This window comes from Panthera leo, chromosome A1 (genome assembly GCF_018350215.1).
Source record: "Panthera leo isolate Ple1 chromosome A1, P.leo_Ple1_pat1.1, whole genome shotgun sequence".
NCBI lineage: Eukaryota > Metazoa > Chordata > Mammalia > Carnivora > Felidae > Panthera > Panthera leo.
The window spans coordinates 66,202,119-66,217,134 of record NC_056679.1 but is presented as its reverse complement, the minus strand read 5'-3'; the positions used below and the strand labels follow the sequence as shown (position 1 = coordinate 66,217,134).

The 15,016-nt window shown below is 39.6% G+C and overlaps 1 protein-coding gene across 1 annotated transcript in view; it reads right to left on the bottom strand.

The window, feature by feature from the left end:
- Window positions 1–7,993: 7,993 nt before the first annotated feature.
- GPR180 (G protein-coupled receptor 180) overlaps window positions 7,994–15,016 on the bottom strand; it is a 49,727-nt gene continuing 42,704 nt past the window's right edge. Inside the window, exon 11 of the transcript XR_006199804.1 lies at window positions 7,994–8,263. The gene's annotated coding sequence lies outside the window, so the exon portion shown is untranslated. The remainder of the gene's footprint in view (window positions 8,264–15,016) is intronic.

The window sequence follows — 15,016 nt, the reverse complement described above, 5'->3', positions numbered from 1 at the left end:
CCCCACATGTGTGTGTTAGCATCCCCCCGGCTAAAATCTAGAGTTTTGCCTTTTTTATCTGAAAAATGCTTCATTTAGTCTGGCCTCTCGAATTCCCCCTGATCCCTGTCCCTCTGTAATCACTGGGTGGGGGTGGGGGGGGGGTGGGAATTACTGTTTGCTGTTTTCTTATTACGCTTTGGGTTTGGGAGAGTTCAGGTAACAAAGTTGACTGGTTCAGAGCTGAGCACACCCCAGACCCTGCACAGACAGCACCCCACTACGTGATGAGGGCTGGGCCCAGCTTCTGCACCGCACCTGCCCAGATGCTGTGGGAACCGTTGCTTCTGGAAGCACGTAGTGGGAACAGCTCTGTCTTCAAAGCCCTCATTAATCCTTTCGCAATTAAAACAAGAAAGGGATGTTTGCAGGCATTTGATCACTTTCGGTGGAGATACGAGTTTGCTTGCAAAAGATTGAATTCCAGTTCTGGTGCACTGCGCCTGCTTCAAGGTGACTAATGACGATTTGAAAGAATGAAACGGCATCGTTCTCAAAAGTTAAAGAGTCATTCTTTTTTGCACAAAATGGCTTAACAATCCCCCCTAGTGGTCTGTTTCCTGTTACTGTGATTTATGAACACTGCTTTCCCAAACTGCCTGCTCGGTTTGTTATAGGTTCATAGCAAATAACTGCAAAAAAACATAACCCAAACCAAAGGCAGCCTGGAGCTGGGATTCCCTCCTCTCCGACGCCTAGGTGCTGCTTGATTTTCTCCCCCGCACAGAGATAGGACTAAATCCCGCAAAGCCTAGCTTTCGATTTCGAGGGTGTTTCTCTGAACTGATGAACAACCCCAGCTTTCTGGTGCTTACGATTTGGACACTGAAATCAGTGGGTGGACTGACCATCATGGGGGGTAAAATGCACTCAGGCTTTCCAACATTTCCAGTGCTGGGTTTGGGTTCCTGAAGGGAAAAGGAATGAATCATAGAAGTGGTCTGTGCCCTTCTTACAGGAAGGTTTGGCTCAGACAGGATTATTTTAATCTTTCAGGAGAATTATCTTTACATGATCAAAAACCCTATTTGTTTTTCAAGAGTCCACAAAGAAAATGCCTCATCATCACTGCCACCTCGTATTCTAGCCTTTTCTCTACTCTGCACACTAAGGGCGGGAAATCCTGTCTCCTTCAGTGTTTGCAGGTGCCATGAACTCTGGCCTTCTCCTCTGCTTCCTTCTAGGCCCCTGTCAGTACATGAAGCTGGCTCACACTGAGTTGGGGCCACCTAAGTATTTCAAGCTTTGAACACTGAGAGGGAGATATCCCATTCACCTGAAAGCTAGCTTCATTTCCCTTGGCCATGCTGCCATTCGTGCTCCTTTGACACTCTATGTAGAAATGGAATCTAGCACATGTTGAGGTCATATAGCATTGCCCCTTGATAGCTCCGATGAGGACAGCATCAAGGTTTCTATGTTACAGGGATATCTTTGTTCAGCCTGCTATAACAAAATACCATTCACTTGGTCACCTCACAAACAGCAGAAATTTACTGCTCATAGTTCTGGGGGCTCTAAGTCCAAGATCAGGGTGCCAGTGTGGGTGGGTTTCTGTGAAGATCATCTTCTGACTGCCGGTTTCTCCCTGTGTCTTCACGTGGTGGGAGGAGAGGGTCTGTATGGAGTCTCCTTTATAAGAACACTAATCTCATTGATGAGGGCTCTGCCCCCAGGACCCAATCACCTCCCAAAGGCCCCATCCCCAATAGCATCACACTGGCGGATGAGGATTTCAACGTATTTATTTGGGAGAGACACAAACATTCAGAGCATAGCCCTGGAATATAGGGCTATGTTAGATAATTATTAGATACACATTTACAAAAAAATAGTACAAAACAATGCTAAAACCCTAAGCCCCGACTCACAAGAAGCTTATATCAGGAAAAATTAACATGTAAAAATGAATCCATTGCCAACCTCCATGCACTCCAGCCTTGGTTTGCAGACTTGTATCTAGACTATTCCCCTCAATAATGCTCGGACCGGCATTCATTTCCCTCCTTTCAGTTTCTTCAGTCTCCCTCCAGGTGCACAAAACCATCATTTCTTGCTAGAAATACTCTGGGAGCCCCAGCACCTCCTTTCATTTACTTGGTAACTCATCTTAGCCCCAGTAGCAAGAATGTTTACCTAACTGTGCGACTTCTCTTCTCAGAAATGTGCTCCAGTTCCTAACTACGTTGTCATGAAACTTCATCTTAGCTTTGAGGCCCCCTAAAAGGACTGGCCTTTTCAAGCAACCATTTAGTAGCAGTAGCGTAATTGTCACCTTCTTCTGTGCTCTAGACCATAGTGAGTTCAACCTGTTTGCTCTTCCTTGGACCACAGCTTAGGGTTTTTTTACACCTACACATACCTCTCCTGCACAGACAAATTGACCAAGGAGCTAATGACGCTTAGGCCTCAGGGCTCAGCCTGGCATAGGCCATTTCTAAGGCCTCCCACCAAATTTTGCATCAGTTTTCTTAAGGAGGGTCCCCAAGATTTTATAAGGTTCAGGCCCCACAAAATTAGTACCTCCTCCAGCCCCTTTGTTGTTTTACCTGATGTGGACATCTACTCAGTCCAGAACCTTCTTGGGACTTGCACATATGCATGTTCATTCTCTCCTTCTCTCTGAACTACATATTGTACTTGTGTGTATTGTCACTTTTAGGAGTTTGAGAATTTCCCCCTGCAATTGTGTTATCTTTCCCATTAGATGACATAATGATTCCACAGGAGGGACTGTCTCATTTTTATATTCTGTACAGAACCGAAGAGTGTTGGTTTCACATTTTAAGCATACTAAACAAACATTTTGACCAATTGCTTCTGAGGAAGTTTTAAACAGTTGGTTTGTAAGTATCTATATTAAAGATTATTAGAGGCGAAAACTATAATTTCTCAATACCAAGGTATTTCTCAGGTCAAAATCAAAATAAGCAAACATTCATGGAGCATATTCACTGTTGTATCTTTAAACCCAGCATGGATAGGTAATAAATACTTCTTGAATTCATCATATGTAAGTCAGGACTGGAGGTAGAGGGTAGAGATTGTTACCCACTGACTTATATCACTAAAGAAACCAGGGCAATTTAACAGGCTTCTGGCATGGGGCTGGATCTAGAAATCAATCTCTTCCTCCATTGGTTCTACGTCTGTGTTGGATTCACTCCAAGCAGGTCTAATCCACACACTGACATGACTTTTAGTACCCCTAAAGCATACATCCCCAGAGTGGGAGAGGAAAAAAAAGCTCCTTTTCCCCAAACTTTCCAACAAAAGTTGCAAAGTCAAGTCTCATTAGGCCGACTCGAGGCACAACTTGTCCCTCCTGACTTGTGCCTGGAAAAAGGACCAGAGCTGGCTGTGTGCCCTCTGGAGAGTGGGAAGGAGGTTAACCCCCATGGAAGCCACAGGGATTGGGAAAACAGTGGGAAGTAGCACCTAGCAGAAAATTGAGGAGGCCACTCCCATTTCTTTATAGAAAAATGTGAAGAATAATTAGAAAGCAAGTCTCTTTTTTATTTATCTTTTATCTTTTTAATTTTTCTTTTTATTTAAATCTAAGTTAGTTATGTATAGTGTAATTATGATTTCACCCAGTGCTCATCCCAATAAGCATCCTCCTTAATGCCCCTTGCCTATTTAGCCCATCCGCCGACTCCAAACGCCCTCCAGCAACCTTAAGTTTGTTCTCCGTATTTAAGAGTCTCTTACGGTTTGTCTCCCTCTCTGTTTCTATCTTACTTTTGCTTCCCTTCCCGTGTTCATCTGCTGTAGTTTCTTAAATTCCACATAGAGTGAAATTATATGATATTTGTCTTTCTCTGACTGACTGATTTCCCTTAACATAATACACTCTAGTTCCATCCATGTTGTTGTAACTGGCAAGGTTTCATTCTTTTTGATCACCGAGTAATATTCCATTGTATATATAGACCACATCTTCTTTATCCATTCATCAGTCGACGGACATTTGGGCTCTTTCCATACTTTGGCTATTGTCGATAGTGCTGCTATAAACATTGGGGTGCATGTGCCCCTTTGAATCAATATTTTTGTCCTTTGGATAAATACCTAGAAGTGTAATTGCTGGGTCATAGCGTAGTTCTGTTTTAAATTTTCTGAGGAACCTCCATACTGTTTTCCAGAGTGGCTGCACCAATTTGCATTCCCACTAGCAGTGCAAAAGGGTTCCTCTTTCTCCACGTCCTTGCCAATGTCTGTCGTTGCCTGTGTTGTTAATTTTAGCCATTCTGACAGGTGTGAGGTAATATGTCATTGTGGTTTTGATTCGATTCTCTCTGATGATGAGTGATGTTGAGCATCTTTTCATGTGTCTGTTGGCCATCTGGATATCTTCTTTGGAAAACTGTCTATTCATGTCTTTAAAGCAAGGGAAATCTTTATGATCTGCTGGTTGGAATATGATTTGGTAGAACCACTGCAAAAATAGTTTGGGGTCATGTTGTGAAATTAACATGTGTGTTGTCTGTGACCTGCAGTCTCACTGCTCGAGTGTGTCCCAGAAAACTGCTTTTAAAATAAAAACAGTTTATTTATTTATGAGAGAGAGCAAGAGCGGGGGAGGGATCGAGGGAGGGGGAGAGAGAGAATCCCAAGGGTGCTCCATGCTGTCAGCACAGAGCCCAACTCAGTGCTCCATCAGCTGGTTGGTGAGATCATGACTTGAGCCAAAATCAAGAGGTGGATGCTTAATTGACTGAGCCACCCAGGCTCCCCCCAGAGAACTGCTTTCACACAGGCACAGTGACGTCCACGGCAGCATTGCACAGAGTTACCGATTTGGAGGTGGAAAACGGTGATCATCTATCATGCCAACTCTCCATTTACGAGCTGGAATATGTGTATAAAGAGAAATCTTTCCTTATCTACTAATACAGTTCATATAGGGAAGACAGGGTAAATACTTTATGTCACCTTTTTGCTTTATCAATTTTCAAAATCATGATTTTGCTTCCTTCAATGGCAATCAAGTTTTTGGTATTTCATGTGTTTAACCATGTTTGATGCATTTCAGTCCGTTGAGGTTAACAGTCTTCTTGATGCTTATGTCGGTCCATCTTTGGCCATGGAGAAGCTTTTCATGTTGGTTCTCAAGTCTGTTAGAAATCTTTGATTGTTTTTCTCTTTCTGGTTCAACAAGATGCTCTGGCATCATCTTCTACATTCCCTGTGCCAAACCCAGGGCAGCAGATGCTCCAAGGAGTCCTAGTTCCTTTGAGTGAAACATGGCATACGGAGAAGGCCTGGAAGTGTTCATGGCTACTGGGCTCACCACCAGTTCTTGGTTTTTCCAATGGACAGCACTAGGAATGTATATATATTAAAGATACATGATATCAAGAGTTCATAGTGATATTTCTAATTTAAATTCAGGGCTACAGGGTTTTACTTAACCTCTTCTATACTACATTGTATCTCTATTTTCCCATGTTGAGAATGCTACTTCTCAAAGCACTTAATACTTGATTTAAAAAAAAAAAAACGCAACTTCTTTTGAATAGTTGATCATTTTTACTAATTGATCAACGTAATTGGCAATAATGTTTCAATTTTTCTTATGGTTCTAATTAAGCTCACTCAAAGAAAACTATCTCAAAGATATCATTCTTTTCCTAAAGAAAATTTTAAATCGAAGTATTTTACCTTTACATAGTTCCAACATTATTGGGGTATCCATTTCTCTTGTACTAATGCTAGTAAAATATGTAATATTGGCAATGTTAGTATTTTCCAGTTTTGGGTCTGAAGTCCACAAATTATGACTTTTGAGTAGTCCAATTTAGTCAGATAAGTGCTCTGTTCACAGGTAAGACATGAGCTGCTTTGTCCAAGTGAAACACATGCTACTAAATCAGACCAGTGATTATGTAGTCTTGCACCAAAGAATGTCTATGAGAGAGCCTGGTGATGGCTTACAATGACATCAGCGTATAAAAAGATAGGCCCAAACTTTCAGGTCCTCATTAGCACAGTAAAGATGTTATCAACTCTACCAAACAGGTTAGTGGAGAAGTAGGATAAAATGCCAGTCTAGGATTATATGCCCAGAGGGTGCCTTCCTTCTCCCTTGGGAAAAGTATAAGAATTTGAATACAACTTGTCCAAAGTTACATCATTAAGTGATACAGCTGGAGTGATCCTCGAACAAGAAGAGCCCAATGTCCATACATGTTCTTTCCACCAAAATAAACTGTTGTGATTGTAAAATATGTGTACTAGGGGCGCCTGGGTGGCTCAGGTGGTTGAGCATCTGACTCTTGATTTCGGCTCAGGTCATGATCTCACTGTTCATGGGATTGAGCCCCACGTCGGGCTCTGTGCTGAGTGCTGACTATGGAGCCTGTTTGGGATTCTCTCTCTCCCTCTCTTTTTGCCCCTCCCCCCAAAATAAATAAATACACTTTAAATAAATAAATAAAATATGTGACCTATACACGTGCCTAGCTCTCTACATACTCATCCTTTACCATATTTGTATATATACTGTACATGTACACACCTGTGTGTACGGGCATAAACTCATATATACACACATATATGCATATGTACACACACACACACATACATTCATATATAAATAAGATAAAAGAAAGTAGGTAGAGAGTTAGGCATGTTTATAATTCACAGGTACATCCAGTACATACATATGGCTGACATGGCTTCTTTGGGTAATGAGTCTTACATATTTATGACATGTTTTAACAACTTGCCTTTGAAGTATATGCCTAATACAGATCATAAAGCCAAGGACCGAGTTTCCTTGCCATCTTGCACCTTATTTAATTCTCAGTTTGTACTCAAGAAATATTAACATTGTGACCATAACATTATAACAGACAAACAGAACAATTCAAAATCAGAAGTCACAAGAAGGGAAAAATTAAACTGGTCATTTATGGAAAACTAAGCCATAGTCATTCCAATCTCATCTCTTCTAACCAAGATAATACTCGGAAAAAAAGAACAAGTAGATTACACACTATAGGAAGTATACTTATGACTGTAATCCTTCTTTATATAGACATGTAATAGAGCAAAATCTCGCTTCTGTAGTATATGTTCCCGAGGCAGGGTTGGGCACCTTAATTTTAGCATTTCAACTGTAACTTTAAATTTCTTACAATTCAAGTATCTACTGAATTCACTTTTAGGCACACACCTATTAGCATTTAAAATAAGTTAGACCTCACATCTAGTAAGTATGAAGACTCATTTGTTGCAGTGTGGCTAAAGCAAATGCCAATAAATTTTGCGTTTCTTGGTAGATGTGAGGAGAGTGAACGAAACTGTACACTTTCAACACACCATCCCACAAATGTGGAATCCAATGGGTGAATTCAAAATAAAATGAAATGAGACATATCTGAAAAGTAGCTGCTGTACTTATGTGCTAATCACACCTCAAAGCATAACATTGCTTGTTGTTGTTTTTTTTTTTAAATAGGAGCAATAAAATCCTATTATGGATTAATCTTGTGCCAAATTTTGTTTTTTAATCAAATCTATTTTGAGCTAAAGAAAATACAAAATGCAAATGAGGGGCCTGATCCTCCAGATCTTGTGAACATGTAAGGGCTGATACACTTCAAAGATTTGTTTAAAAACTCATCAATTAAAATCCACACACGACACAGCAAAACATGCTTATTTGTAAACCTTTTAATTTTATATTCCATGTAAAGTTCCAACCTAATAAAAGACTTTGGGGGAGAAGGTTTTAAAATTCCTAAAACCAGACGTTCATAAATAAATACTGGCCCAATTTAATTTCTTACATATGTACCAGACTCTCGGGCTGCAAGTTAGAATTTCATGCTGTAAACAAAACCAAACAACAACAAGAAAACCATGTTGAAAAGAGTCGGTGCTCTCAAATATGCAGCCCCATTCTCTCCAGTATACACACCACTTGAACACAAAGGGTGGGTGAGTTCATGGAAGGGTTGTTTGTGCGGCATTTCCCCTGTGTGCTTTCTCCATCTGGGATGAAATATTCATTAGCAGACCTAAACAAACTCTTCAGAACATTTTTATCTCAAAGTGAGAAAATGCTATTCAAACAGGCTGCTAATGAAGCCATCCACCATCTTGTTTGATGTTCTTGTAGTTAAAGAGCGCTCTGAAAGGCTTCAGGCAGTCCCTACTCTCAGTTGGCAACTGTTTCAACCGCTGTGGGGCCATTGTGTAGCTGCAACACAGACTCCTGTAAAATGCCAACCCACATGCTGTAAATGTAAAATACAACAATATTCGTGGACATCAACTATATAACATTAGGTATCACATAAACTACATTTTACTACATGAGATCACACTCATAATAACATATCATTATAAGGATGCTGCTTCTGAGAATTCAAAGCATAAGAAGGAATGTGTTTCAGTTTCTGTCCTGAAGCCAGAGAACACAGAAAATATTGGGACATAAATGTACACTGTTGATGAAATATGTAAAACAAGTAGTTTGTGCATATATATACTTCATAGGCATATCTCACACTACGTAAGAGGCAAATATGGGAAATGTATATTATTCCAACGTGTGTGTGGATATGTGTATATACGCAAAACTATAAGTAAAATTAAAGTGTGTAAAATGAAAATTTTATACTAATATTGTGATGATTCAAAGAAATTTAAAAAAATTTTTAAACATTTATTTACTTTTCAAGGAAGAGAGACTGAGCAGGGGAGGGACAGAGAGAGAGGGGGACACAGAATCCAAAGTGGGCTCCAGGCTCTGAGCTGTCAGCACAGAGCCTGATGCGGAGCTTGAACTCGTGAGCCATGAGATCATGACCTGAGCCAAAGTTGGATGTTTAACCAACTAAGCCACCTAGGTGCCCCAAAGAAATTTTACGATGCTTTTATCATACAGGCTATTGCTACTTTGGTTCAATTGGATTGGTACAGTTATTCAGAAGATGATTTTGCAGCATTTGTGCTGAAGTGGAATGTGTGCTAAAGCCCATAGGTACTATGTAGAAAGTCACTAAATATAACAGTCTACACCCAGATGACACACAGGTATTTCAAATTCAATATGTTAAAAGCTAAACACAACATTTAATCTCAATAAAATTGTCCCTCTTCACGTATTTTCTATTTCAATTCATGGCAGCCTCTAGGCAAAATCCTAAGAGGTCTAATGGCAACACCCATCCATTGGTGTTGGGTGCTGGATAAGGCCTGTGAATCCAGTGGGATCATATTCATGGGATCACTCCCGTGGTTATGGTACACTATGAGGCAAAGGTGAAGGGATTTTGCAGATGTAATTAAAGTCCCTAAATGGTTGACTTTGAGTTGATCAAAAAGGAGATGAACCTCGCAGGCCTGATATATTCAGGTGAGCCCTTTAAAAGAGGGTATAGAAGGTTGAGAGATTCTCCTTCTGGCTCTGAAGCAATAAACTACCATGTCGGGAAAGGACTGTCAGAGGGCCACATAGCAAGGAACTACAGATGGCCTGTAGGAGTTAAGAGCAGTCCCCAGCTGACAGGTAGCAAGAGAACGGGACCTCAGTCTTACAAGTGCAAGGGACTGAAATCTGCCCACAACCCATGAGCTTGGAAGAAAACCTTGGGCTCCAGAAAGGAACATGGCTCAGCTGCCACCTTGATACAGCCTTGTAAGACCTGGACAGAAGACCAGCTAAGCCATGCCTGGACACTCGACCCATGGAAACCGACATAATAAGTGTGTGTGGTTTAAAGCTACTAAGTTTGTAGTAATTTGCTAAACAGCAATAGAAAACTAACACATCAATCTCCCCAGTTTCCCGAGGCAAGGCAGAAATCTTGGGCGTCATCCTTACCACTCATTGATCATGACTGTTCACAATCGATCTTATTTCCAAAATACATTTTTTATTCCTCTTCGGTCAGGTCTGCAGTATTTCTCACCCTTGTATTCTTAGTCTGATATTCAAAATGCTTCCTGATCGGGCTACTACCCCCATCGCTAGCCTCATCTTCTGGCACTCTCCAACTTAGACTTTGCTCTCTGGTCTTACCAAATGACTATATTTCTCTATGCATGCTCATTCAAGCCTCTGCGCTTTGCACAGACCCATTCACTTTGCCTGAAACATCCTTCCTTTCATGGGCTACCTGGAAAACCTCCCCCAGTCTTCAAGATCCTGAAATCTTCCCCTTATCCTTCATTTCCTCAATGAAGCCCTCTCTACGCCCTATCCCTAGACCTGGAGTTGCTTTCCTCTACAGTCTTTCTATCAGATTTTGTGCATAATTACTTCACTTTTACCTTGGCATAACATCATTATTGGATTCCATGCCTACCCTTTTCTGTTGTTGTTTTTTATTTTATTTATTTTGGTTTTTGTTTTTTCATTGTTTTTTTTTTTTTTTTTTTATTTTTTAAGTAATCTCTACTTTCAAACTCACAACTCTGAGATCAAGATTTGCATGTTTTTCCGACCGAGCCAGCCAGACACCCCTCCATGCCTATCCTTAACTGTAAAATTTCTTGAGGACGAGCCTCTGTCTCCTTTGCCATTCCTTCCTATCTCTACCTCTAACACACTGCTTGGTACACAACAGGCAGTAAGTAAAAATTCACAAATGCAAAAAAGAGTAGAACCCACTATCATAATAAAATATTATTTGTGAAACTTCCGCCTGCATTTGGCATTGTGCAATGTGCCATGTAAAGTTTAAAAGGTGCAATGAGTTAAGACCACTAATGAATATTGCTGTAAGGCAAATCATAGAAACACTGCAGGCAGGAAGATAATAAAAGCAAACTAAAGACTGAAAAGCAGGAATGTTGTTAAATTTGTGCTATGCATTGGAAAGGAAGACAATTAATTTGGGCATTAAAATACGCAGATCCGGATAAGAAGCATAGAACTTCACCCACAAATGGGAAAGACCATTATCATAGAAACTCATTCTCTCCCTCTTGTATGTCATCATGTAAACTGAGTGCCTGCCCTGTGCCAGACAGGGTGCCAATAAAACAGGTGCGACCCAGTATAGCAGAACATTTGATGAAGATGCATTTTCCTTATTCCACATTCTCCGGAAAGGGCTGCTTGCCTTTACAAATCCTGAAGGAATAATTTAGCATTTTCATAACAATGGAAAACTGAAGAAAATCCAATTGTTTCAACCAAATGTCCAGAAATTGGCCAAATAAGTGGTGGCATGTTTATACAACGGAATAACGTTCAAGTATTGTAACTGATGCTAAAAATTAGTATATCCTAAACATGATGAAATAATATTATGGTAGTATCCCACTTTGTATGTGTGTGGTGTGATATCTGGATTATGTTTGACAATAGAGGGGAAAATCTTTTGAGAATACATACAAATGTATTAACGGTGGTGTGGACATAGAGTTTTATTTTGTGTTTGGAATATTCTTTTCTTGATTATACTTAACATTTTTCTTCCCTTAAACTCATCTAATTTTCCTATGTATTTAGTTTTGAAATGGAATATATTAAAAAAGGAATTTCTGATTAAAAAAGTAACATGGATCCTTTTCTCCATATGTGCACATGGCCAGTAGGAAGGAGGTCACTGTTCTTGCTGACAAACTTTAGATAAATGGTCATTACTCAACAGATACTTACTGAAAACCCACTCCCCTGGTTGGTCATATTCAACGGCAATCCAACATGATTTTGCTTGTATACCTTGTGTCTACTGACTTATGCCCCCATCTTATGTGAAACGCTACCTTCATAGCTATGAATACAATGCAATCTTTTAAAAATACTCTTTAGGTGAAATTTACATACAGTAAAGTGTGTGTACATTTAAGTGTGCAACTTGGTGAATTCTGATAAATGTGTATATCTATGTCACAACATCCCAGTCAAGATAAGATGATTTTTAGCAACCAGAAAGTTCTCTTATGTCCGCTTCTAATCAATTCTCGCTGACCATGTTTCCATGGCCATAGATCAGTTTTACCCATTCTAAAACTGGATATGAATGTGAGGATACTCCATGTATGGCTTCTTTTGCTTAACAGAATATTTTTGTGATTCATCTATGTTGCTATGTCTATCAATAGTTTGCTGCTTTTCATTGCTGAGTAATATTCCATTATATGAATATCCCACAATTTATTTATTCATTTCCCTATTCATGTTTTTTTCCCCCCAGCGTTTGGCTATTATGAATGAAGCTGCTATGAACATTCTTATTCAAGTCAAATGTCTTAATGACATATGGGCTTTTTCTCTAAGATAAAGGCCTATGAGTGGAATTGCTCTCAGGATCAATGGTTTAACGGTAGAAGACACTGCCAATGAACTTTCCAAAGTGGTTGGGTCAGTCTGCGCTCCCCACAACAATGTTTGTGAGTCGGAGCTGCGGCACGTTCTCTCCACCTGGGAGCTGTCAGTCTTACTAATTTCCGTCATTCTGCTGGATGTGAAGTGGTGTTTGGTGGGATTTGTGTCTCCCTGAGAGCTAATGCTGTGGAGCATCTTCCCATGTGTTTATTCATCATTCATATAGCTTTTTGCTGTCACATCAGTTCAAGATTTGTGCCCACTTTTAGAAATTAGGTTGTGTTTTTTCTTATTTATTTGTAGGGCTCCTTGATTTACTCTGGAGAAAGTCCTTTTAGGGACAGATGTACTGTGAATATTTTCAGTCTGCGGCTTGCCATTTGTTTTCTTCATGGTGTCTTTTGGAAAGCATAAGTTTTGATTTTGAGCCCATTTTATCAACTGTTTTTGACGCTTGGTGCTTTTTGTGTCTTAAGAAATGTTTTTGCCTACCCAAAGGTCACAAAGTTTTCTTGCAGAAGTTTTGTAGTTTTAGCTTTTCTATTTTGGGCCTATTATTCCTCTCAAATTAACTTTTTGGGTGTGGTATGAGATAGGAGTCAAGGTTCATTAGTTCATTGTTTTTTCACATATTTGTGCAGTTGTTTTAGTAGAATTTGTTGCAAAGATTTTTCTTTCCTCATTTAACTGCCTTGGTATTTTGTTATAAAGCAATTGACTACATAAGTGTGGGCCAATTTCTGGACTCTATCTGGCATCCAGTGATCTATCTTTATATCAAAACCATATCATCTCGATTAAGGTGGCTTTATAGAATGTCTTAAAATCAAGTCCTCTGAGTCCAACTTTGTTCCTCTTTTTCAAGATTATTTTTTCTATATCTTTAAAGTTATATGCTGTTTAACACTAATAAATACAATTTTTTTAAAAAAAGTCAATTTTATTAAGTGAACAATTCCAAAATAGTTCTTTTGGCCAACAAAACAATAACCAATGCAATCCTTCTTTATCCTGAGGGTCTTGCCAAATCTGTTTAAATAGATTATCAGCCTTATATCCCACATTGACATTTGTACACAGAATCATTCAAGGATGTGTGTGAACAGAACAAACATTGACTCAAAGTTTAGAGTTTTTAATTTTTTTTTATTTTTGTTTATTTATTTTTGAGAGAGAGAGAGAGAGAGAGAGAGAGAGAGAGAGAGAGAAAGGGAGATATCAGGGGAGAGGCCTAGAGAGAAAAGAAAGAGAGAATCCCAAGCAGAACACACACCATGTGCACAGAGCCTGACGCAGAGCTCGAACCCATGAACTGTGAGACCATGACCTGAGCTGAAATCAAGAGTTGGGCGCTTACCAACTGAGCCACCCAGGTGCCCCAAATTTAGAATTTTTAGAATTAAAAAGATACCAAAAAAAAAAAAAAAAAAAAGAAAGAAACTGTGATGAGAGAGCCACATGGCATTGCTAACATACTATTGCTAAAGGGAGCACTTTATAGCTCTGACACAGGACATCTTTATGGAATACAAGGTTATATATTTGTAAAGAGATTTTTAAAATGCTGAAAAGCTACACTTGTTAATAACGGGATGAATAAATATGAAACCTAAAAACACAATAACAAAAGGTAAGAAAAGAATCTAATTTTTTAAACGTATCTCAAGGAAATGATAATATTTAATAAAAATGACTGATAATCTGGTTGATGAGAATAGGCAATGCTATGAATAAAAATCAGACATAAAGTGACCTAGGAAAATTGAATGCCTTTTCCTCCCCTTCCCCACAAGCACAACACAACATCATCAGTGAAAGATCCCTCTCACCAAGTGTGTCCCCTCCTACTTCTCTCCCAAAGGGGCTTTGAAATTTTTGGCAAGTCTGTCGAACTATCTCTTGCAAACATGAGAGGCCCAGGATGTTTGTCTTCTTCTTCTTTTTAACGTTTATTCATTTTTGAGAGACAGAGAGAGACAGAGCACAAGCAGGGGAGGAGCAGAGAGAGGGAGACACAGATTCCAAAGCAGGCTCCAGGCTCTGAGCTGTCAGAACAGAGCCTGACGCGGGGCTTGAACTCATGAACTGCGAGATCATGACCTGAGCTGAAGTAGGACACGTAACCGACTAAGTGCCCCAGGTGCCCCAGGATGTTCGTCTTCTATGTAGTACAGAATACCTCACTTGAAGTTAGTTCTATTTTATTTTACTTTTTGAAAGATTTTACTTTTAAGTAATCTCTACACCCAACGTGGGGCTCAAATTCACAACCTTGAGATCAAGAGTTGCGTGCCCCATTGACTGTTACCAGCCAGGCGCCCCAAAGTTTTTTTAATCATAAGAAGGGAGTAGAGTGTAGCAGCTAATAAGCTTTAGGGCCTGACACACTCTCAATTCTGTCACTTACCTGTGTAACACTGGGAAATTACTTAATCTATTTGAACTCATTTCCTCTCAAGGTTGTTGAGAGGATTACATTAAATAACATGGACTTGGTCACTCCTTGGACTCTAAGTGGTGAATAAGTCGTCAATGCTAGTTTCTTTTCAGATTTTTTCCAAAGAAGGTGAGGCAAAAATCCAAAAACACATAAGCCAAAATAACCACACAGTTTATAAATTCAGTCCTCTTAAAATTACTTAATAACTCTAATCTTCCTCATGTCCCTGAATGTCAGGAATATGA